Source organism: Octopus sinensis, linkage group LG22, assembly GCF_006345805.1.
Source record: "Octopus sinensis linkage group LG22, ASM634580v1, whole genome shotgun sequence".
NCBI lineage: Eukaryota > Metazoa > Mollusca > Cephalopoda > Octopoda > Octopodidae > Octopus > Octopus sinensis.
This window is the reverse complement of record NC_043018.1, coordinates 27,134,961-27,162,317: the sequence shown is the minus strand read 5'-3', so window position 1 is coordinate 27,162,317 and position 27,357 is coordinate 27,134,961. Positions and strand designations below refer to the sequence as shown.

The window sequence follows — 27,357 nt, the reverse complement described above, 5'->3', positions numbered from 1 at the left end:
CATGTAGAGAAAGTGAAATAGCAAGAGAAGCAAGAGAGGGTGGGAAGTGAGGGTGGGGGAGAGACAGAGTGAACGAGTAGAAGACAATATGCAAGGTTTTTACCATGAAGGAAATGAAGAAAAAAGGGAAAAAAGTACAAATTATCAAAGTACAATGAATGCGTGCGAAGTAATAAATTGTTTAAAAAAATCAATAACTACCATAGAGAGAGAGAGTATCAAGATTATTTGATGCGTTCATAATATCACGGTGATTTAACAGGAGTACTATGTCTCATTATTACATTGTGCTGATATGGGTACATGATCAGGGCTGACCTGGGGTTAAACATAATACGCCAACTCTGTAAGAATCATGAAAGAGAGCACTGCCCCCTTCTTTTTTTTTTATATATTTTTCTACTTTGACGGAAAAAATTAAAATGCTTCTCAATAAAATCAAAGCGCCCAAAACTAATGTTTTTTTTTTTTGGGGGGGGGGGGGTAGATATGATCATCATCATCACCACCACCATCATCATCATCATTACCACTACCATCACCAACATCCTCATCATCTCCTCCCACCACCACCATCACCATCAAGCTTGTGCTATCCTCCTCGCCGCTCAAGTATTTCTTCCCAATCTCGTTCACAAGACTCTCAGAAGAGGGTGGAGATGGGTATCAACCCAAAAGTACAGTAAAAAGCCGCATGACCCACCCTAACCCCGACCCACTTGCAAGGGGCTGGGAGTGCGGGGGAAAACAGCGACTAGAGACATATGTTTACAAAGTGCAAAGGTAAACAAAGTAAATTACTCTCGTTCTCTGACAGGTTTCACTAACGAGCATTTCAGTCATTTGATCAAACTTAGCTACCTGTTACCTGAATTAATACGTAAGCAGTCAAGAATCCTACAAATACATCATCATCATCTAATGTCCATTTTCCATACTGGCATGGGTTAGAGGGTTTCACTGGAGCCAGCAAGCAGGAGAGCTGCACCAGAATCCAGTCATCTGTTCTGGCATGGTTTCTGTGGCTGGTTGCCCTTCCTAATGCCAACCACTTTACAGAATGTAATGGGTCCTTCTTATGTGGCACAGCACAGGAGCTTTTTATATGGCAATGGCACCAGCACCAGTGGAGTTGCCAGGTAATTTGCAAGGCAAAAACCTCTCAGTTGAGAGAGGGAGCAGAACCAAGGGGATTAGTTGTGTACCAGGTGAGAGGTTAGAGTGTGATAAATGGACAGATAGTTGTTTTGCTATAGAGGAGATACTTGGCTACCCCAGTAGAACAAGGAAGGTGCACGTGACAGACAGAGGTGGCCGAAAAGAACATGCATGTATGTGTGGATGGCATGGGTTGAAGCCCTTCCTAATGCCAAATGTGCTGGCTGCTTTTAATGTGCCACCAGCATAAGTACTTTTACATGACACTGGCATGAGTACTTTTTGCATGGCACCAGCACAATTACACAAGCATACACTTACCGATTCCATCCGCTCGATTTCATTCACAAGACATGCTTTGACCAAAGGCTGTGGTAAAAGACACTCAAACAAGATGCCAGGCAGTAGGACCGAACCTAGAATATCATGACTGCAAGGAGAGCCCCTTAACCACTTGGCCAAGCAGACTATCTTTGCAAGAAGAGAGCCCAATACTAATACACTGTCAAGATGATGATGATGGTGGTGGTGTTGATAGTCGTGGTTGTTGTTGAGATGCACAGTTGTTTTGAAAATCAAAGTAGGGCATGGCTGATCTAGTTTCAAACAACACACAAATCTAATTTGTTTTGTTTACAATTTTTTCTTACTACACAAACACCACACCCACTACCACCATCAACTACCACAACCACCACTGCCACCACCACCATCATCGCCGTCGCCACCCCCATCACCAGTACTCCAGCCCATCGGTACCTACTAATGGACAGTCATGCATGATCTATTTTGTGCTACGCAAAATCTTTGGAGGACTTGTTTTAGGTCATTCTTCCTGCCCCTCTACCTACCTACCCTCTTCTCTTCTTCAAACATAAATACAAAAAAAAAATTAAATAATAATAATAATAATAATAATAATAATAATAATAATAATAATCTAAACCAAAGTATTCCTGCAACCAATCTTTAAAGATAATGAGATACTGATTGCCTTTAAAAAGTGGGACGATAAATTTTTACAATGCATTATAGTAGTAATTCAGTTAGATAATTACTGGAAGCAGTAATTTAGTGAGAAAAGGAAATGTATCTAGACCTGTAAGTTAACTAATATGTTGTTTATGAGAAATGAATGAAAGAACATCGATGTAGTGGACTGGCTCGCTAGAAATGACAGTCAAATCTTCCTCAAATCACTCACAGCGGTAATAGAACAAAGAAGTCACAACTTATGAGGCAGTCCCCACCTGAGGGAGTTCCATGCTGTGCTTGTTGTTTATTCCTTCTCGAGCCATGCCTGGCTCATAAGGGCCGGTTTCCCGGTTTCTTGACCTATAGGCTCCCCACCTGGATGGGACGCCGGTCCACCGCAGGTGAGCTGCAAGATGCAGGAGGAAAGAGTGAGAGAAAGTTGTGGCAAAAGAGCAGCAGAAGTTCGCTATTACCTTCTGCCGGAGCCGCGTGGAGCTTAGGTGTTTCGCTCATAAACACACACATCGCCCGGTATGCGATTCGAACCCGCAATCCCTCGACCGTGAGTCCACTGCTCTAACCACTAGGCCATGTGCCTCCACTCCATGCTGTGCTTGATGGGCAGTGGTTTCCGTCACCATGATGTATATGAATAGTAGGGGTTTTTTTTTCAAAAAGCATGACCTTATGGGTGATGGTTTTATTTTTGCCACCAGAGTGTCAGACAGTCTGTAATGGGATGTTGACAAGATGCTCCAGATCAAGGTTTCTCAAATTAAAGAGGGGCATAGAACATAGATGGTAAGGTGCATGTTCTTTTGCAGGGGGATGGAGATCAAGAAAGGGCTGAGGGCAAAAAGATGGTTGAGAAACACTGATCTTCAAAGATACAAGGACCAACTCAAAACAATACTGGAAGTCACTGGACTTGAGCCTAAATCATATGAACCACAAGCCCCGAGACCATACTAAGTGGCAGTATCCCATCACCATTGGAACCAAAATCTGAGGCCACCAGAAGACAAAAGGAAGAAATTAAGCAATGGGAGAGAAAGCCTCAACAAAATCAACCTTGTTCCCACCAATATTACTATGCTGTCACCTTGAAGAATTTTTAGTTGAATAATCAACCCCCAGGTCTTATCTTTTTAAGTCTGATACTTATTCCATCAATCACTTTCGCCAAACTGCTAAGTTACAAGGATGTAAACACACCAACACTGGTTGCCAGCATTGACAATGGACGTTAAATGATGATGATGTAGGGGAAAAAACAGACACAAAGACACACACAGATATATATATATATATATATATATATATATATATATATATACTATAAGTTCAGCAAAATTTAGATTCAGATGAATATGGTACTTAAGTTAAAGGCACCAGAATTTTGTTTGGTATTATCCATATAAATCAAATGGGTGCTTTGTCCGTTTAATTGGAAAATTCTATAAGTGACTGAAGATTGCTCGACATTTTAAAACTGATGTAATACTTACAGTGTTTAATAAAATGAAGTAGCATGAAACAATTGTACTACTATAACTTGGATATCCTTGTTGCTTATTTTGATTATATACACATATATATATATATATATATATAATGGGCTTCTTTCAGTTTCCATTGTTTATGTTCTTAGTAACTTAGTAGATCAACAAAAAGAGACTGAGATAATAAGTACTAGGCTTAAAAAAGAAAAATAAGTCATGGGGTCAAACTGTTCAACTAAAACCCTTTTTGGTGGTGCCCCAGCATGGCCACTGTCAAATGACTGTAACAAGGACGAGAGAAAAAATAAAAGATAGCCAAACATAGAACATTCAGGTGGGATGGTCATGATCAAATGCCTTTCATGATGGATCTGCTGGTTTGGAGAAGAGCTGCTGATTTGGAGAAGCATTTAGTGCTAAGGGCATTCGGTGCACCTCCACCATAGCAACATCTGTGGAAAAGGTTACCGCTTTCTGCTGTTTGAGCAGTTCGCTGACTTGCAAAGAAAGAAAACAAAACTACCAGTGAGTGGGTGGAGGGAAGGTAGTGAGAGACAGGGGGATGGGAGAAACATAAAAAGACATCAGCTGATGTATGGAATGCGTACTAGTTGCAGCTGCACTCTGACAGACACATGTGATGCAAATACACATGATTGGGAAACGGTCTGGGTGGGGAGGAACGGAAAAGAAAATAACAGAAATTTAAAAAGTAAACAACAAAATTGAAATGTGATGTCATGGTTTCTGTCGTTATAGAGATGTCACATCAGCCCGGATGGAGTTAAGGAAATGATGATGGAACCTATAATGCCTGTGTCAACAATCACACTGACATCATTGACACAGAGGTTTTGACAGGGGCATTTTGTAGGGTGACATGTGATGGGCTCTTTGCGAAAAGCTAAAGAAAGAAAAAGAAAAACTTGTCTCTTAAAACATCATCAGTGACATAATGGTCTCTATGAAAAAAAAAAAACCTTGTTTGTAATCATCATCATCATCATCATCACATCATCATCATCATCATCATATATATACGTTTCCATCTACCAAATCCACTCATAAGGCTTTGGTCGACCCGAGGCTTTTAGTAGAAAATACATTTCCAAGGTGCCACACAGTGGGACTGAACCCAGAATCATCATCATTGTTTAGCGTCTGCTTTCCATGCTAGCATGGGTTGGACGGTTCAGCAGGGGTCTGGGAAGTCAGAAGGCTGCACCAGGCCCAGTCTGATTTGGCAATGTTTCTACGGCTGGATGCCATTCCTAACGCCAAACCACTCCGAGAGTGTAGTGGGTGCTTTTTACGTGCCAGACGAGGCTGGCAAACGGCCACGATTGGATGGTGCTTTTTACGTGCCAGAGGAGGCTGGCAAACGGCCACGATTGGATGGTGCTTTTTACGTGCCACCGGCATGGAGGCCAGGAAAGCAAGCTTCTGAACACAAGTAATATAAGATCTCGACAAGACCTCAAAACTTAAAAGCTTACATCCTTTAGTTCATTCTACAAGGGATAAAGAAGAGGGTGGAATCTACATGGTTCTTCAGCATGCTAGAAATAACAGCTGAATTTCAGTCAAGATCTACCTTATTTTTTTTTTAAATGTGCATACACATATCTTGAATCTTTTAACTTTTACTGGTTTCAGTTGTTAGACTGCAGCCATGCTGGAGCACCAACTTGAAGGGTTACCCGAGAACTTATTTATCCAAGCCTAGTACTTATTCTATCAGACTCTTATGCTGAACCACTAAGTTATGGGGGGTGTAAACACACCAACACCAGTTGTCAAGCAGTGATGGGAAACAAACACAGGCACAAAGACACACACACATAGATGTATACATATATATACACATATATAAATATATATATATATATATACACATATAAATATACATACACATATATACACACATATATATACACACACATATATATACACACACATATATATACATACATACACACACACACACACACACACACACACACCACACACACACACACATATTAGGGAATATAATTCCAAAATTACAGGGAAGAATTCAATTTGGAAATACTAAATAATAAATAATAAAATAAATTCTAAAATACTAATAGTAAAGAAATACTCAAATAATAAATAATAAATAATAAATAAAACGTATATATTTGGTATATATATGTTTTATCTATTATTTCATACATTACTTAATCATTGGTATATATTTTTATCTTATATTTAATTTTTTCTAAGGATGGAATTCTTTTCTATATAGTATAATTAAATTTTTCAATGTCGAATTGATAAAAGGTGGGTTTTTTTAAAATTTTTATATATATATGACAGGTTTCTCTCAGTTTCCATTGACTAAATCCACCCACAAGGCTTCGGTCAGCCCGAGGCTATAGCAGAAGACACTTTCCCAAGGTGCCACGCAGTGGGACTGAACCTGGAACCATGTGGTTGGGAAGCAAGCTTCTTACCACACTGCCACGCCTCTTTGGGATACAACATACATTACCAAAAACAAAATAGAAAACTGATAGAATGATCACAGCTTAAATACATTTCAGTCTGAGACTGCTCAACTAGAGCTGGCCTAGGGCTAAACAGCAATAACAGCTGCTTACTCTGAAAGTATGTTTCTCATGAAGTAACAATATTATATAAATATGCTGTACCTTGACATTTAAAGCCTTTTTACAGATGTAATACACAACCATGTAAACATATGGCATGAAAATAACAATATAATCAAGGTTTGCCTCCTTGGCACGGCCACAATGATCAGGTAAGTATTAGATAATTAAAAAGAACAGATCGCATTGGTACTATAGTCTGCAGATAACAAGTCTGCTATGCATGCAAGATTCCAGGAGTTCCAACAAAACGGGAGTGAGAAGAATAATTATAATAACAATAATAATTGTTTCACATATAGGTGCAAGAGTGGCTTTGTGTTAAGTAGCTTGCTTACTAATCACATGGTTCTGGGTTCAATCCCACTGCGTGGCACTTATGTATTAACAAAATGAATGCTAGAAGAACATTGATCAACATTATATTTCTCTTTCAAAAATATTATATCTTAATTATATATTAATAGTATATTTTAATTAATTAGGCATAAGAGTGGGTGTGTGGTAAGTAGCTTGCTTACCAACCACATGGTTCTGGGTTCAGTCCCACTGCATGACACCATGGGCAAGTGTCTTCTACTATAGCCTCGGGCCAACCAAAGCCTTGTGAGTGGATTTGGTAGTTGGAAACTGAAAGAAGCCCTTCGTATATGTATATGTATGCGTGTCTGTGTTTGTGTGTTTACCAGTGACTTAGCTGTTTGGCAAAAGAGACCAATAGAATAAGTACTAGGTTTACAAAGAATAAATCCTGGGGTCGATTTACTTGACTAAAAGACAGTGCTCCAGCATGGCTGCAGTCAAATGACTGAAACAAATGAAAGAATATAAGAATGTAAGAAGGTGAGTTGGCAGAAACGTTAGCACACCGGGCAAAAATGTTAAGTGGCATTTCATCTACCTTTATGTTCTGAGTTCAACTTCCTCTGAGATTGACTTTGCCTTTCCCCCTTTCGGGGTCGATGAAATGAGTACCAGTTAAGCACTGGGGTCAATGTAATCAACTAGTCCCCTCCCCAATAATTTCAGGCCTTGTGCCTACAGTAGAAATTATTATCATTATTATTATTATTATTATTATCCAAAAAAGAGCCCAGCTAGGAACAGCCCACCTCCTACGCAAACACTATCAGTCCAAAATGCTACAACCCAAATAAAATAATCTACAAACACAAGACACACTTTATATAGTAAATATCCGATAAAATAAACAACCTCCACAAAATCGTAAACAAGCCAGATACTCAACAGAAGAACACATATTACACTAACAACATACAACAAAAAGCTGCAACCAAACCCCATAGATGGAATACAAATAGATGCCATATAATACTCCCCACCACCACCACCACCACCAGCAAAAAAAAAAACAGCAGGAGTGGCTGTGTGGTAAGTAGCTTGCTTACCAGCCACATGGTTCCGGGTTCAGTCCCACTGCGTGGCACCTCGGGCAAGTGTCTTCTGCTATAGGGACAACCAAACCCTTGTGAGTGGATTTGGTAGACGGAAACTGAAAGAAGCCCGTCGTATATATGTATATATATGTGTGTGTATACGTTTGTGTGCCTGTGTTTGTCTCCCTAGCATTGCTTGACAACCGATGCTGGTGTGTTTACGTCCCCGTCACTTGGCAGTTCGGCAAAAGAGACCGATAGAATTAGTACTGGGCTTACAAAGAATAAGTCCCGGGGTCGATTTGCTCGACTAAAAGCGGTGCTCCAGCATGGCCGCAGTCAAATGACTGAAACAAGTAAAAGAGTAAAAGAGTAAGCCAGATACCCAACAGAAGAACACACATAACACAAACACTAATAAAACAAAAAGCTGCAACCAAACCCCATAACTAAACAAATAGATGCCATATAATACTCCCCCCACCATCACCACCACTACCAGCAAAAACAACAAAAAACAACACAGTCCTGCATATACCTCAGCAACACAGCGGTGTCACAGATGATGCAATTGAAATATGCTTGAAAGTATCAAATGTCAAATAACCGTACCAGGCAGTGGCTCTCGTGGCTTCTGATCTTAACTGATTGGAAGTGTTATCATGTACATTGTTTTCATCATCATCATCATCGTTTAACGTCCGCTTTCCATGCTAGCATGGGTTGGACAGTTCAACTGGGGTCTGGGAAGCCAGAAGGCTGCACCAGGCCCAGTCTGATCTGGCAATGTTTCTACGGCTGGATGCCCTTCCTAACACCAACCGCTCCGTGAGTGTAGTGGGTGCTTTTTACATGCTAACGGCACAGGTGCCAGACAAGGCTGGCAAACAGCCACGATCGGATGGTGCTTTTTACGTGCCACCGGCATGGGGGCCAGGCGAGGCAGGCAACGGCCACGATCAGATGGTACTTTTTACGTACCACCGGCATGAGGCCAGTCGGGGCGGCGCTGGCAACGGCCACGTTCAGATGGTTCTCTTACATACCACCAGTACTGGTATCACAGCTGCAATTTCCATTGATGTTGATCGATTTCGATTTTGATTCTTTGATTGTTTTGTCTTGATATAAAAAGATGGGCTACAGTAAATATTCTTCTCAATACCACAGATTTGCTAGTCAGTTGTTTGACCATAACCAGTTGACCATGTCCCTTAGTGGCTGACGATATGTGCATCTTTGCTCACAAGCAGAAGAAATGGGGGAGCATCATAGCCATGTGTTGAGAGGGATTCTTTAAGGTTTGGATAATTCACCACTGGAAACGTGTTTTGTTCATCATCCTTAAACAACCCTCATTCAAGGACCTTTTGAGTGGGATGGGCTACTCAACCTGAAGAAAATTTTAACTGGGTCCCACCTGCAAGGTCAAGCGCTTTTTATCTTGATACGAGATCACCATGTCGCGCACATATGGTTGTGATGCAAGTGCCTAGTGTACCCTTATCAGACGGGTAGACACGATGGGTATAGTGGGCTTCATTTATTTTACCCCAGAGTCACTTTGATGACATGTGCTGCTCTCTCACTCAATAATAACAATAATAATAATAATAATAATAATAATTAATAATAATAATAAAAATAATGATATTGATGATGATGATTTGTTTTATTATATTATATATAATATAATAAAAGAAATCATGATAATTATTATTATCATTATTTGTTTTTATTTTTTCTCAATAATAATAAAAATAAGCCTTCATTGTGGTCATCATCATCATCATCAACATCATTATTTTATTGACTGTTATCATTGCATATCTCAACACAACTCTGAGTACCTTGGGTACAACATGTGTTTCTATTAGTCTTGTTTCCCATCGGTCTATTTAAAGTATAACACACAGTGTGTGCATGCACGCATGTGTGTGTGAGTGTGTGTGTGTGCACCTGGCAGTGCTATTTTCTGTACGTTGTTGCATATATATTTATCTGGACGTACTGCACTGGGATTGGGGGCAGTGGGAGGAGGACTAGTTATATATTCAGCTGCATCTATTTGTTTTGTTTTTTTTTAATTATTCCCAAGGTACCCCCAAACTAACTTGAGTGGGTGACAGCCTCTTTACCTACATGTACGAAAGTTTCCCACATGTGTATTTTCTCCATTCATTCATGTAATATACAAGGCGCAGGAGTGGCTGTGTGGTAAGTAGTTTGCTAACCAACCACATGGTTCCGGGTCCAGTCCCACTGCGTGGCACCTTGGGCAAGTGCCTTCTACTATGATGTCCAGCATTTCTCTCAGGGCGCTTACACTAAGTCGTGTATGCACACTGACATTACACATCCAGCAGATCATGTTAGCTTCATTTCTTTCAAGCCTACACATGTCCTCTGTAGTCACAGCCCATGTTTCACCTTGCTACATTTACTCTAAGGCTTTTTGATTCTAAACCTAGCTTCCCACCTGAAATTTCTTTTCTAGTTCCGGTAGTGATTCTGCTATGAGGGCCAGGTCATCAGCATAGAGGAACTCCCAGGGGCAACCCATCTTGAATTCCTCTGTTATTGCCTGGAGGACTATGATGAATAGAAGGGGACTAAGGGCTGAACCTTGGTGGACCCCTACATATATATACACACACACACACACACATACATGCATATGTGTATATATAATACATGTGTGTGTGTATACATATATATATATGTTTTTTTTTTGTTTACAAGTTTCAACTCGAGAGCTATGGTCATAATGGGGCACCACTGTTACAAATATATAGATACATCATCATCATTTAACGTCCGCTTTCCATGCTAGCATGGGTTGGACGATTTGACTGAGGACTGGCAAACCAGATGGCTGCACCAGGCTCCAATCTGGATCTGGCAGAATTTCTGCAGCTGGCTGCCCTTCCTAATGCCAACCACTCCAAGAGTGTAGTGGGTAAAAATGAATAGAAATCGCTTTTCTGATAATTTTTCTATTTTAACAATTAGATGATTATGAATTAGTGTTTATAAACCATGAAATTCTCACTTAACCCTTTCATTACTGTATCTATTTTGAGATGTTCTGTGTTTCTTTCAATTACTTTAAATATAACAAAGAATTGAGTAAAATAACTTAGTTGTCATTCAGCTAGTGTTAGGAACATAAATTGTGACTAAGGTTTGGTGGAAGATTTTAATTCAAAACTTATGAAAACAAGACATTTGTACTACAGAGCCAGAGCCGGTTTCAGCCGGGTTGGTATCGGAAAGAGTTAAAAGCATCCAACTGATTTGACACATATTGAGAACATATTTTTTTAAACTACCAGTCTATGCTATTGTTCCATTTTATTCACAAAACACATTTAGTTTTTATAATATATACAGATAACCTAATTTGGGGAAGGTTACTGTAAAAACAGTAAGCTAGGATAAGTAAGAAAAAAATAGAGCTTAACAAGTTTAATACCTTTAGTAGCAACAGTAGTTATCAGACAGGTTTTACTGTATGAAATGAAAGGCAGATTGCATAACATTTGTGTACAAAAATGCCATATTGTAAGACAGTAAAACATTGTAAATAGCTGCTCAAGGTGTATTAAGGTTGGAAAGAAATGAAGCAAGTGTAACGATCTTTGTTAGGTAACAGGTTTTCTGTAGAATGAAGGGCAGACTGCACAATGCTACATTCCAAATTGCAGGATAGCAAAACATAAGTAGCTAATGAAGGCATGCTAAATGTTGGAAAGAGAGTAAGCATGCACTGCTGTTTGTATAATTGTTCGTTTTGTTTAACATCTATCACGGGATGATTGTTAATTAAGCATCAACATACAGGCGCAGGAGTGGCTGTGTGGTAAGAAGCTTGCTTACCAACCACATGGTTCTGGGTTCATTCCCACTGCGTGGCACCTTGGAAAAGTGTCTTCTACCATAGCCTTGGGCCGACCAAAGCCTTGTGAGTGGATTTGGCAGACGGAAACTGAAAGAAGTCCGTCGTATATATGCATATATATATATATATATATTCAAAATGTCTCTGTCTTCCCTTCTTTGGATCTTTCCTTTTCCTATGTTTCAGACAAAGAGCTTCGCTCAAAACGTTAAACCCTCCTTCTTTCCTGAGCATCCAATAATACTATACTTGTTCCACGTCCTCACGTTGTTGTGTTTTCATGTTTGGATTAACTATATATATATATATATATATAATATATATATATATATATATGTATGTATGTATGTGTGTGTGTGTGTGTGTATATGTTTCTGTGTTTGTGTTTGTCCACCCAACATCGCTTGACAACCGATGGTGTGTTTATGTCCCCCATAAATTAGCGGTTCGGCAAAAGAGACCGATAGAATAAGTACTAGGCTTACAAAGAATAAGTCCCGGGGTCGATTTGCTCGACTAAAGGCGGTGCTCCAGCATGGCCGCAGTCAAATGACTGAAACAAGTAAAAGAGTATACAAGTTAGGTAGTTTCCTATCCAGTATTCCCCATCTAACTATGAGAAGATATTACCTTGCTTCGAAACAGGTGAAGGTTGGCAATAGGAAGGGCAACAAATTCCGTCTGATGCAGGAAAGCATGGTAAAGTAGATATTAAATGATGATGATAAGGAATTTCCATGCTGGCTCGTGTCAGATGGGCAATTACTTGAGGCAACATTTTATGGCCAGCACGTAAAAAGCACCATCCGAACGTGGCTGATGCCAGCGACGCCTTGATTGACTTCTGTGCCAGTGGCACATAAAAAGCACCAACCGTGGCAGGTTAAAAGCACCCACTACACTCACGGAGTGGTTGGCATCAGGGAAGGGCATCCAGCTGCAAAAACACTGCCAAATAAGACTGGAGCCTGGTGCAGCCTCCTGGCTTCCCAGACCCCAGTTGAACCATCCAACCCATGCTAGCATGGAAAACAGATGTTAAACAATGATGACGATGATGATACCCTTGCTCTTGTCTTTTTCTCAAGTAAAGATAAAGGATAAAGATCCTTCCCAAATTATAAAGATTCATAAGGGCCAATTTCCCAGTTTCCATAGCACATATATTCTCCACCTGGACAGGGCACTAATCCATTGAAGGATTAGTGATTATTGCTAGCCTAGTGAATTGAAGCAATGCAAAACGAAGTGTTTTGCTCAAGTGCCCAATGTCTCAGCCAGTCCAGGAACCAAAACCACAATCTTATGATAATGAGCCCAACACCTTAACCATTAGGCCATGCGACTTCACGTTTCTCAAGTAAGCAATAGTTTTTGATAAACATTAATCTTCAAAATAGTTTTTGATTACATTAATCTTCAAAAGTGTAGTGTGACCAGGCATAATGTCAGCAAGGAATGTAAAGCATCTTATCACAATTTGGCACAGGCTGTGACAAACAAAGCCAGAGGATATCAAGAGACAGAGAAAGAGAGAGAGAGAGCAGAGGGGAGGAAAAAGAGAGTGGGCCAAGACAGTGGCAGAGAAAGAAAGAGGGCTAAGACTGAGAGAGAGGAACAAAACAGAGAGAAAGAGAGAGAACCTAAACAGAGAGAGGAGGGCCAAGACAAAGAGAGAGAGAGACGGGGGATATGTTTCTATACGGCTTATATCTACTAAATTTACTCACAAAGCTTTGATTAGCCCCGGGCTAGAGAAGACACTTGCCCAATGTGCCATACAGCATTCAGCCTCTTATGAATGGCTTCCACCACTCCCTCTCAAGACTTCTTCTGCACGTTTGCTCTACTTGAATATTTCTTGGATCATCTTCACCCACCCAAACTGCCCTGTTGTCCTCCAAATGTATTCACAAGGTCCACACCAGCTCCCTTGAACATTACACAGTCCTTCTATGTTCAGTTCTTGCCTTAGCTCATTCCCGCTATCCTGTTCACGCACACTAACATTATAACGTCCACACTACGCCAATATTGCAATAGGCACAGATACGGCTGTGTGGTTAAGAAGTCTGCTTATTTCTTTATTGCCCACAAGGGGCTAAACATAGAGGGGACAAACAAGGACAAAGAGATTAAGTCGATTACATCAACCCCAATGCACAACTGGTACTTATTTAATCGACCCCGAAAGGATGAAAGGCAAAGTCAACCTCAGCGGAATTTGAACTCAGAACGTAGCAACAGACGAAATACCAATTTCTTTACTACCCACCCACAAGGGTGGACAAACAAGGACAGGCAAACGGATTAAGTCGATTATATCGACCCCAGTGCGTAACTGGTACTTATTTAATCGACTCTGAAAAGATGAAAGGCAAAGTCGACCTCGGCAGAATTTGAACTCAGAACGTAACAGCAGACGAAATACTGCTAAGCATTTTGCCCGGCGTGCTAACGTTTCTGCCAGCTCGCCGCCTTGCTAAGAAGTCTGCTTAACAGCTACATGAAACCACATACAGGTCGTCATCAACTTACAACCTATTCGACTTGCAACCAATCAACTTTACGATGATTGGCGCACCAGCTCCTGGCAGCAATAATAAATAAATAGTCCAGTTGAAATCTAATGGGTTTCATTTCTTAGAAATTAACCCATCTATGGATGATGTCAGCTAACAAACGCTTCTCCTAGGTTTGGTTTTCAATCGCCACTGTGGTCATAACAAATGTTGGATGAATATCCTGTCGCAGAGACATTTAGGCAACCTCGTATTTGTTTATTAGATGTCTGCTCGAGACTCCAAACAAATAACACTGTTGTATATACAGTATACGGATCTTTTCCTTTTGAAAGGCACTTTGTAACATAATTTCTAGGTAACTAAAAAGATTTAAACTCCATATACTGGAAGAATGTGTTTATAAAACATCATTTTCTCTTGGCTTTATTGAGAAAATTCTATAGGTTGTAAGATATTTCATCTTTAATTTCAAGCATTTCGGCAATTTTAACCAATCGCTGATGTCCATTTAGGTAAATAACATTCTGTGCATAATGAATATGTCCCTCCTTTAAGAAACAGATTGGGTTTATTTACATTTGTAAAGAAAAAAAGATACCCTTACCCAACCCTAACCCTAAATCTAAAATAGATTGAAATGCAATAGATCGATACTAGGGCCATAATTATGGGTGACATTTTCATTTGACACTGCTAGAAAAAAATCCCATTTTCCGTAGCGGTGTCGTATGAAATTGTCACCCACAATTATAATGTTTTACAAACACATTCTACCAGTATACGAAGTTTAAAACTTTTTAGTTACCTAGAAATTATGTTACAAAGTGCCATTCAAAAGGAAAAGATCCCAGTAGACAGGATAATACAGAATGTTGTGTGCGACTTTTACTTGAAAATGAATTTTAAGAATGTAAAAGTAAATAACAAAGCTATGTAGGCTTATAGGCCGACCTACAACAAAATCTACTAACAACCAGTCAGTCAGAACCAACTGTGTGGTAAGTCGACGAAGACCTGTACTTGTTAAGCAAATCTCTCTTATTGAGAAGGAACAGGCATAATGTGCAAGGGAGACAACTGAGCTTGGAGAGAGGGGCCTTGTGATGCATTTGGAGGATAGAATAGCAGTTTGGTTGGGTGAAAGATGAGGCAAGAAATAGTCACGCAGAACAAACTAGCAGAAGAGGAAAACTGAAGAAGAAGAATCGAGAGGAAGTGGTTGTGGAAGCCCCAAGAAGCTGAAGCTCACAAAGAACACAAAGAGTAGAAAACATATTGAAATGCTGTGAAAGAGAAGACGTGTATCCAACTGTTGCAAAAAATGGACGAGAAAGGAGGATGTGGAGGAGGAGGTATGATAATGATTATGATGACAGTGGTGATGATGATGATGACAGTGATTATGATTATGATGACGATGATGATGACAACGATGATTATTTTGATGATGATGACACTGGTAATGATGATGAAAAGACAAAGAAAAATAAACTACCAGATTAAATTTCTCTAACAATATCCATAGAGATGTAATTAAAAATATCCATAAAATCCAGAAATATCTCCAGACATGTAATAAAAATAATGTAACATTATCCTCCATTATTTCAGGCCATTACAAGAACAAACCAGCCTAGCGTCGTTCTGTTATAATTCTAATGGTTTCTATCACGAACGGTATGCAGGTATTTTGAAAATAGCTCACAGAGTGATAACTATGCTCTGCATAGCGCCTGTTGAGCCACCCTGCTAGATATATGGCCAAGTAATGGGATTGTAGCATGGTAGATTGTGAAAAGGCAATGGAAGAGCTCAACTGAGCCAATGGTGCTTCTTACATCGGTGCTCAACAGAAGAATCCTAGATCAATGGTTGACTGAGACCTTTGGAAATATACTGTGCTTGGGAAGACCCGGCAAGCCAAGTGAGACCATAGCCTCGTGGCCTATGCCAGGGGTGTAACCAGCCCACTTATGCATACCTTTCCTTCATTGGACACTAAACTCTGCTTGCGAAGACCTGTTGAGGCAAGTGAAACCGAAATCAAATTCGATGACTGACATCCATGCTAGTGGAGTGCTAACAGCACCATCCAAGTGTGATCGTTGCCAGAGCAGCTAACTGGCTTCTGTGCCAGTGGCACGTAAAATTCACCAATCAAGCATGATCACTACCAGCGTCCCCATACTGGCACTTGTGCTGGTGGCACGTGAATAACAACATTCGAGCGAGGTCGTTGCCAGTGCCACTGGACTGGCTCCTGTGCAGGTGGCACGTAAAAAACACCATCTGAGCATGGCCGTTGCCAGTACTGCCTGACTGGCCTTCATGCCGATGGCACGTAAAAGCACCCATTACGCTCTCGGAGTGGTTGGCGTTAGGAAGGGCATCAAGCTGTAGAAACTCTGCCAGATCTGATTGGAGCCTGGTGCAGCCATCTGGTTCGCCAGTCCTCAGTCAAATCGTCCAACCCATGCCAGCATGGAAAGCAGAAGTTAAATGACGACGATGACGATGATGATGATGATACTGCAATCTAACTATAGGGATGGTGTCCATGGTTGTGTCATCAGCTCATTAAAGATTTATTGTGACTCAGACACACAATTCGAATAACAGAATTGGATGGCGAAAGAGAGTCACAGAAATCCAGGCAAGCAGTGCAACCAGTTTCTCTGCTGAAGGATTTTAGCTTCAGACTTATCACACTGAAATCTACCGGATGATGGTTTTAGTCACCATTTTTGAAATAAGGGGTATACAGACACACTAACACAAATACAACATTCGAGCGAGGTCGTTGCCAGTGTCACTGGACTGGCTCCTGTGCAGGTGGCACGTAAAAAACACTATCTGAGCATGGCCGTTGCCAGTACTGCCTGACTGGCCTTCATGCCGATGGCACATACACACATACATATAAACACATATACGAAGATGATGATGATGAAGATGATGAGGACCTGAAATTTTGGGGAATGGGGTAAGTCTGTTACATCGACCCCAGTGCTCAACTGGTACTTATTTCATCAACCCTGAATATTTTCTTTCATATATTCTAATTAATAATTAGAAATTATTCTAATTTCATATATTCTAATTAATTAATGGAACCATGTGGTTGGGAAGCAAATTTCTTACCACAAAGCCATGCCTGTGCCTACATATAAACACACATACATATAAATATACATATATATACACATATATATAATGGCCCAGTGGTTAGGGCAGCAGACTCGCGGTCGTATATCGTGGTTTCGATTCCCAGACTGGGGGTTGTGAGTGTTTATTGAGCGAAACTGCCTAAAGCTCTGTTGGCCTGCTCGCTTAGCTAGCGGGGTGGCGTCATTTAAAGGCTAAAACAATGCGAAACGCTTTGTGACCAGCGATGTGTGGCAACATCTGATAGCCTGGTCGGTCACGGTGATCACGGTGATATACACACACAAATATATGCAGTGAGCTTCCAGAGCTCCCATCTCCCAAATTCTACAAGCAAGACATTATGGTCAACCCAAACCTGTAGAAGACACCTATTCAAGATGCCCCTAAATGGGTGCTGGGACTCAAACAGGAGCTCCATATTTGTAAACCAGACTTCTTAAACACAACACCAGCACATCTCTTGCTCTCCCACACATACATACACATGCATATACAGAACAGGATATACATTTGGCCCTTTTCTTCTCAGAAATCAATACGACATATTGAACAGCCCACTGCAAGATATCCCACTACAGAAGAGTACGGATATGATGACAATCATTACAATGATTGAGATAATGAAGATGATGATGATGAAGAAGGCGATGATGTGCCTCATCATCATCAGCATCATCACAATAATCGTAATAACTGTACTTAAGATTAGTCACTAGCTAATATTTCCTATTTTTTTTATATACATTTAGTCATACTTAAAACGTTTTCCTTCTTCTCTCTATCTCTCTCTCTCTCATTCCATGTGTGTGTGTGTGTGTTTTATTACAAGGTCAGCAGTTCAGGAATAACAATTGAGAAATTGCTGGTGAAATGACTCAATACTGAGAAAAGTCAAATTTGTTGCAATGCCCACACACACACACGCACACACAAGCGCATATACATTATATAAATGAAATACATGACTGAACATACATACACGAGGTGGTGGTGGTGAGGATAAATTACAACGATGATGATGATGGTGGTGGTGGTGGTAGTGATGATTTACATGGGTAAGTTACCTTTTTAACCCTTTCGTTACTGTATTTATTTTGAGATGCTCTGTGTTCCTTCCAATTATTTTAAATATAACAAAGAATTTAGTAAAATAACTTAGTTACCATTAACCCTTTCGTTACCAACCCGGCTGAAACCACCTCTGGCTCTGTAGTACAAATGTCTTGTTTTCATAAGTTTTGAATTAAAATCTCTCACCAAACCTTAGTCACAATTTATGTCCCTAACACTAGCTGAATGATAACTAAGTTATTTTACTGAATTCTTTGTTATAGTTAAAGTAATTGAAAGAAACACAGAGCATCTCAAAATAAATACAGTAACGAAAGGCTAGCGTTAGGAACACTAAATTGTGACTAAGATTTGGTGGAAGATCTGAATTCAAAACTTATGAAAATAAAACATTTATACTAAAGAACCAGAGCCAGTTTCAGCCGGGTTGGTAAGGCAACATACCAGTTTTCACTGGTGTACACACACATATACACACACGTGAGAAGCTTCTGCACAGTCTCCATCAAGTGAACCGTTCTCTGAAAGTATTGACTAACCTGATGATGCTACAAGAAGAAAGCATGATGTCATATTTATTTGTCACACAGTGAGATCAAACCTACAACCATATGGCTGTGAAGCAAAACTTGTCAGCCACATGGCAATCGATGCGACCATGCTGGGGCACCACCTTTATCCCATCGGCATTCAGATTACTCTATCAAATGTAATCCTTATTTGTTCACATTGTTTTGCATTAATCCTGCATTCTCTCATAGTTTAATAGTCTAACAGAATGGCATTATCAGGTTGGTGTGAGGTCAGATCTGTCTGGTTTGAACATAAAACTATTAGAATATCTGGGTTAGATATGGTTAGTTCTAGCCCTTAGCATTCGGGTTATTCTTCCAAATGTAATACCTTTTCATTCACATTGTTTTGAATTAATCAAGTATTATCAAGTGGCTTTAAAATTTCAGTTATGTGATTACTCTTTCACTTGTTTCAGTCATTCGACCATGGCCATGCTGGAACATTGCCTTAAGCGGTTTTAGTCAAGCAAATCAAACCCAGGATTATTTTTCGTAAGCCTAATACTTATTCTGTCAGTCTCTTTTGCTCAACTGCTAAGTTACGGGGATGCAAACACACCAACATCAGTTGTCAAGCAATGGTTGTGTAGGACAAGCACAGACACAGACATACACAGATTATATATATATATATATATATATATATATATGTATATGATGGGCTTCTTTCAGTTTGTCTACCAAATTCACTCACAAGGCCTTGGTTAGCCCAAAGCTATTGTATATGATACTTGCCCAAGGTGTCACGCAGTGGGACTGAACCTTGGACCATGTGGTTGGGAAGCAAGCTTCTTACCATGCAGCTATGCCCATGCCTATAATTTATTTCAAAATGACATTGTAGGGTTGGTGTGAGAGGCTGAATCTGGCTGGTTAGAATATTTGAGTTAGATATTGGTTCAACCCTTCCATCCGAGCGTGCCCGTTCGCCAGCCTCGTCTGGCACCTGTGTTGGTGGCACATAAAAAGCACCCACTACACTCACGGAGTGGTTGGCGTTAGGAAGGGCATCCAGCTGTAGAAACACCGCCAGATCTGACTGGCCTGGTACAGTCTTCGGGCTTCCCAGACCCCAGTTGAACCATCCAACACATGCTAGCATGGAAAGCGGACGTTAAACGATGATGATGATGATGATGATGATTATTACTCTGTCAAATGTAATGCTTATTCATTCACATTGTTTTGCAATTAACCATGTGTTATAATCATAGCTTTCAGATTTTGATGATGTTATTGTTTGTTTTTAGAATGGCATTGTAGGGTAGGTGTAAGAGGCCAGATCTAGCTGGCTTGATCACAAAACAAGTAGACTATCTGAGCCAGGTATGATTAATTTAAAGTCTTTAACCATCAGATTATTCACTCAAATATAATGCTTAGCTATCCACATTGTTTTGCAGTTAATTATGCATTATCATATAACTTTAGATTTTGATGATGTGATTGTTTATTTTTAGAATGACAATGTCAGGTAAGTATGAGAGGCTGGATCTGGTCGGTTTTACCAAGAAAACAGGTGGAATATTTCAACTGGACATGGATGGTTTAAATGCAAATGATTTAAGGGTTTTAGTGACACAAATCAACCCCTGTATTTATTTTCTTTCTAAAAAGGTAAAGGTAAAAACCCCTTTCAGCCATGAATGATCATGGGATTGCAGTGGGAGACCAGCAGTCACCCATGCATGCCAGCCTCCTTTTTCCACGCCACTGATCTTATCCAAGGAAAACCAAAGGCTGATACAGCTTGGCACCAGTGATGTCGCAACTCATTTCTACAGCTGAATGAACTGGAGCAACATGAAATAGAGTGTCTTGCTCAAGAACACAACACACAGCCCAGTCTGGGAACTGATAGTATAATGCCATGCCATGAGGCTGAGTCAGCAGATTTATGCAGGAGTGGCTGTGCTGTAGGTAGCTTGTTTACCAACCACATAGTTCCAGGTTCAGTCCTACTGTGTGGCACCTTGGGCAAGTGTCTTCTACTATAGCCTCGGGCCAACCAAAGCCTTGTGAGTGGATTTGGCAGACGGAATCTGAAAGTCCGTCGTATGTGTGTTTGTGTGAGTGTGTGTATGTGTATGTGTTTGTGCGTCTGTCCCCCCACTATCACTTGACAACCGATGTTAGTGTGTTTATGTCCCTGTAATTTAGCAGTTCAGCAAAAGAGATCGATACAAAGAATAAGTCCTGGGGTTGATTTCTTTGACTAAAGGCGCTGCTCCAGCATGGCCACAGTCAAATAACTGAAACAAATAAAAGAATAAAAGAATGTGTTCCAACTGTGACCATCCCATCTGTTTAATTTCTTTCCTTTCTTTGCAGCACCATGTTTTTATAAAATAGTAGGCGTGTGCATTGAGCAAGATTTGGCTGCTATTTCTAACAGGTGAAGAAACCACGTAATGGCCTCTCTGTCATTCGGTCATTGAGACACCAAGTTATTGGATATACACTGAATGTTGTCTTCTCGGCTTCCAAACCAAAATGGCAGAGTGTGGGAGGCAGAGGGAGAGGGGGTGGAGATGGGGAGAGAAAGAGAGTATTTACATTGAGTCATTAAACAAAGCAGTGAAGCCCCCCACCTCCCATTCACCCACCTTTGGAATTAAAACAATCCACAGGAACCACCAAAAGCTAACAAGAAATAGGAGACAGAGAGATAGAGCTGAGATCAGAGCTGGGAAATATGCAGTTACCATTAAGGCCACACACAACTCCCTTTGGGTTCAAGTATGGAAGCCCTTTCAAAGTACATACTCTTTTACGTGTTTCAGTCATTTGACTGGGGCCATGCTGGAGCACCGCCTTTAGTCGAGCAAATCGACCCCGGGACTTATTCTTTGTAAGCATAGTACTTATTCTATCAGTCTCTTTTGCCGAACCGCTTAGTAACGGGGATGTAAACACACCAGCATCGGTTGTCAAGCGATGTTGGGGGGGACGGACAAACACAGACACACAAAAACACACACATATATACATATAAGACGGGCTTCTTTCAGTTTCCGTCTACCAAATCCACTCACAAGGCTTTGATCAGCGAAAGCTATAGTAGAAGACACTTGCCCAAGATGCCATGCAGTGGGACTGAACCTGGAACCATGTGGTTGGTAAGAAAGCTACTTACCACACAGCCACTCCTGCGCCTATTTGAATTACAATTATGTTAAGTCTTTTTAAGAACAACCCACTCTTTGAGTTCTATGCTGCTAACTCGTTACAAAAAAGAGCTAAATTAAAAATCTTTCATTAAAATGCCAAGCTTATTTGTTCCAAACTGCAGTATAAAAATAGTTCCAAATCTTGGCACATGGCCAGGAATTTCGTAGAAGCAGGTAAATCAAGCACATCAACTCCAACGTTCAACTGGTACTTAATTTTATCGACTCCAAAAGGATGAAAGAGAAAGACAGCCTCGACAGATTTGAACTCAAAATGTAAATGCAGAAGAAATGTCGCTAGCATGGCTGTGTGGTAAATAGCTTGCTTACCAACCACATCGTTCCAGGTTCAGTCCCACTGCATGGCACCTTGGGCAAGTGTCTTCTACTATAGTCTATAGCCTCAAGCTGATCAAAGCCTTGCGAGTGGATTTGGTAGACGGAAACTGAAAGAAGCCTGTCAAATACATATGAGTGTGTGTGTGTGTGTGTGTGTGTACATTTATGTGTGTGTGTGTACATTTATGTGTGTGTACATTTATGTGTGTGTATACATTTATGTGTGTGTGTGTGTGTGTGTGTGTACATTTATGTGTGTGTGTGTACATTTATGTGTGTGTGTACATTTATGTGTGTGTATACATTTATGTGTGTGTGTGTGTGTGTGTGTGTACATTTATGTGTGTGAGTGTACATTTATGTGTGTGAGTATACATTTGTGTGTGTGTGTGTGTGGTTGTCCCCTCACCATTGCTTGACAGGTGATGTTGGTGTGTTTAACTTAGTGGTTCAGCAAAAGAGAGTGATAGAAAAAGTACTGGGCTTACAAAGAATGACTGAAAGAATAAAAGAATACAGGATTTTGCCTGAAATGCTAACCATTCTGCTAGAACACCACCTTAACCCTTTCATTACCAACCCAGCTGGTTCTGTGATACAAATGCCTTGTTTTCAAAAGTTCTGAATTAAAATCTTTCAACAAACCTTAGTCACAATTTGTGTTCCTAACACTAGCTTAATGACAACTAAGTTATTTTACTAAATTCATCATCGTTTAACGTCCGTTCTCCATGCTAGCATGGGTTGGACAGTTCGACCGGGGATCTGGGAAGCCAGAAGGCTGCACCAGGCTCCAATCTGATCTGGCAGTGTTTCTACAGCTGGATGCCCTTCCTAACGCCAACCACTCCGAGAGTGTAGTGGGTGCTTGTTACGTGCCAGGCGAGGTTGGCAACAGCCACGATCGGATTGGTGCTTTTTACGTGCCACCAGCACGGAAGCTAGTCAAGGCGGCGCTGGCATCGCCCACGTTCAGATGGTGCTTTTTACGTGCCACTTCGTTATATTTAAAGGTAATTGAAAGAAACACAGAACATCTCAACAAAAATATGGTAACCAAAGGGTAATAATGACAAAATGTTTATAATGACAGTGTAATAACGACAAAGTTATTTTAATGAATTTTTCATTATTGCCAAAACTATTTGAAAAAAAAACTTATTACTTCAGCAGGAATATGGTAATAAATTAGTCAAAACATAAGCCAGGAGAAATGTTCTAAAAAAACACAAAATTATAAATGAAGTTATGGTGGGGACTCTTACTGCAAATTCCAAAACTTTAGATATTTTTTACAATATTTTAGAACTTTTTTTATGAATAATTATATTTTATGAAATAATAGTTTTAACAGTATAAAAATTATTTTTTGAAATGCAACATTGTTAGTCAGACATGGCATTTAACTTCAAATGTGGCCTTCCAGTCTGAAATAGCGCTTTGCTTCAGATTTAGATAATGTAATACCTAACATTATATACTGTCTGCAAAAAATATGGTAGTGACGGTCATGGCTGGAACGTCTGACCATAAATATTAAATCATCTGAATTAGCATCATAATAAATTTGTTATTTTTGGGTTTGGATGGTGTGGCAAAGGTGGGGTGGTAAGCATGTTTTGAGGCAGAGGAAATGGTTTAACATTTCAAGCAGAAGTGTCGAAGAGTGATTTAAAAAAATTTTTTTTTTTATATTTCAAGAGAGGATCCTTATTGAAGAACACTAACCGTTTTCGCACTTATCCAAATCACAGCAGACAAAACTTGAACTTATGAACTGTTTATACTCACTAATTTACCAGCCGTACAGATGAACAAACATATGGCTGGATGGACAGCCGGACAGATGAACGATGCAGACCACTGCTACATTCCACCAGTCCTGCTACACTTATTGTATGTCAAGGAGAATGACCCAGAGGTGTGGGGTGTAATGTTGTTGGAGCGGCGGAGTAGGAGGGGCAATGTAGGGAGAGGGGAGACACCAGCAAGTTTACATGTCAGCTGTAGAAAAACTGATGAAGGTGAGTGGCATGGCAGTAACAGGAGGAGGGGACAGAGAGCAGATAACTGCTAGATTTGCGGTAAAAAAAAAAACTGGAGACAGACATTGGAAAATATACACTGACACACACACAAATACAAACCTCCACCATACATTTTTTGCTGTTACCATTATCACTGGTATAACGAGTAATATAATTCTACATAAATATATATATAGGCACAGGAGTGGCTGTGTGGTAAGTAGCTTGTTTACCAACCACATGGTTCCGGGTTCAGTCCCACTGCGTGTCACCTTGGGCAAGTGTCTTCTACTACAGCCTCGGGCCAACCAAAGCCTTGTGAGTGGATTTGGTAGACGGAAACTGAAAGAAGCCCGTCGTATATATATATATATGCGTGTGTGTGTTTGTCCCCCTAGCATTGCTTGACAACCGATGCTAGTGTGTTTATGTTCCCGTTACTTAGCGGTTCGGCAAAAGAGACCGATAGAATAAGTACTGGGCTTACAAAAGAATAAGTCCCGGGGTCGAGTTGCTCGATTAAAGACGGTGCTCCAGCATGGCCGCAGTCAAATGACTGAAACAAGTAAAAGAGTAATATATATATATACACACACACACACATATATATTTACAGCGCCGCCTTGACTGGCTTCCGTGTCGGTGGCACGTAAAAAACAACCAACCGATCATGGCTTCCCAGACCCTGGTTGAACCGTCCAACCCATGCTAGCATGGCAAACGGACATTAAACGATGATGATGTGTATATATTTCTTTATTGCCCACAAGGGGCTAAACATAGAGGGGGACAAACAAGGACGGACGAAGGGATTGAGTCGATTATATCGGCCCCAGTGCGAAACTGGTACTTTATTTATCGACCCCGAAAGGATGATAGCCAAAGTTGACCTCAGCGGAATTTGAACTCAGAACGTAACGACAGACGAAATACCGCTAAGCATTTTGCCCGGTGCGCTAACGTGTCTGCCAGCTAAGTGCAGGAGTGGCTGCATGGTAAGAAGCTTGCTTCCCAAATATGGTTCCAGGTTCAGTCCCACTGCATGGCACCTTGGGCAAGTGTCTTCTACTATAGCTTTCGCTGATCAAAGCCTTGTGAGTGGATTTAGTAGACGGAAACTGAAAGAAGCCTGTCGTATATGTATGTGTGTGTGTGCATTTGTGTCCGATGCTGGGGTGTGTTTATGTCCCCGAAACTTAGCGGTTCAGCAAAAGAAACCGATAGAGTAAGTACTAGGCTTACAAAGAATAAGTACTGGGTCGATTTGTTCAACTAAAGGCAGTGCCCCAGCATGGCCACAGTCAAATGACTGAAACAAGTAAAAGAATAAAAGAATATACATCATCATCATATGTATCATGATGATGATACATACGTATATAGATATATATATATGTGTATTCAGTGCGAGTATGTATATATAAGTTCAGCAAAAATTTAGATTCAAATGAATATGGTACTTAATTTAGATGCACCAGAATTCTGTATGGTGCTATCCATAAAAATCTGTGGGGTGATTATAATCAAAATAAGCAACAAGAATGACTCCGGTAATTTGGTACGTACCAAATTACCGGAGTCATTCTTGTTGCTTATTTTGAATATATTATATATATACATACATCTATTTATATCTACACACACACACATATATATACTTATACATACGTATATACATGCGCACACACACACACACACACACACATACCTCACACAACGCACACAGACCAGCACGCACGCACATACCCACACGTACCTCCTTCTCTCACACTCTCCTGTCTTAGAAAGAACTTTTCCTTCATCCATTCCCCTTCAGTCATTTCAAAATGTAATCACATGTGAATTGTTGGTGATTTTCTTTCTCCGTCTTCCCTTCTTTTTGACTTTCCTCTTTTTCTGAAGAAGAGCGTCTGCTAGAAATGTTAAACCATCTTTCTTTCCTTTCCTGAGCAACTGCTAATACATTACATGCACCACGTCCGCGTGTGGTTGTTTTTTATCATGTTTGTTCTTCTTTTTCTGGATTTACTATATATATATATATATATATATATATATATATATAAAGAGAACTAAGTGTACGTATGCTGCTATATATATATATATATATATATATATCAAAATACAAAATGGGACAAGAACACAAAACATCCAGAAGACAATACAAAAAACACGGACAGGTCATTCGAAGTCTTTAATCTTCAGTCAAGAACCGGATCATCCTCGCAATTACGGCTGATTAATCTTGAGATTGCTCCAATCTGGCCAGCCCCCAAGGAAAAACTAAGCTAAGAGCATGAATTTCCTTGGAAAATTTTTGTATCGTCTTCTAGATGTTTTGCATTCTTGTCCCATTTTGTATTTTATATATATATATATATATATATATATATATATATATATATAGACACAGGGTTGGCCAAAAGTCACCTGACAGTAAAAATTCCATAAATACTATCTGTAATTCTGTATTGACTCGAATGGGAAAAGTCTTGCTCAAGGACTTCTTTTTGAACAATTTTCATGATGTTTCATATTTAGATACTTTTATTAATTAAATTCATCCAGTTGTTAAACATAAATAAATCTTAGAATTAAATGGTTTCGATTTACTGTTAGATGACTTTTGGCCAACCCTCTATATACAAATACACACACACACACATATATATATATATATATATATATATATATATATATACATACACACACACACACACACGTCTGGTCATGAGTGTGCATAAGACAGAATACAAATTTCCGAATTTCTGAAATATTCTTGTCAGGAAAAAGTTCATTAACAAAAAAAAAAAGAAAAGAAAAGTAAAATATGAGACAACAAAATGAAATAAATTTCAAGCCAACATTTGTTATCTCTTCTAAAAAATGTATTCGCACACACACAAAATTTTATGT

The 27,357-nt window shown here is 39.9% G+C and overlaps 1 protein-coding gene across 3 annotated transcripts in view; it reads right to left on the bottom strand.

The window, feature by feature from the left end:
- The window catches only part of LOC115223247 (large neutral amino acids transporter small subunit 1), an 82,780-nt gene that overhangs the window by 43,798 nt on the left and 11,625 nt on the right, over positions 1 to 27,357 (bottom strand). Inside the window, exon 1 of one of the 3 annotated variants that reach the window (XM_036512295.1) lies at positions 24,206 to 24,227. The exons of the other annotated variants lie outside the window; for them this stretch is intronic. The gene's annotated coding sequence lies outside the window, so the exon portion shown is untranslated. Of the gene's footprint in view, positions 1 to 24,205; positions 24,228 to 27,357 lie in introns of those variants that run through there. 3 annotated transcript variants of the gene reach the window in all.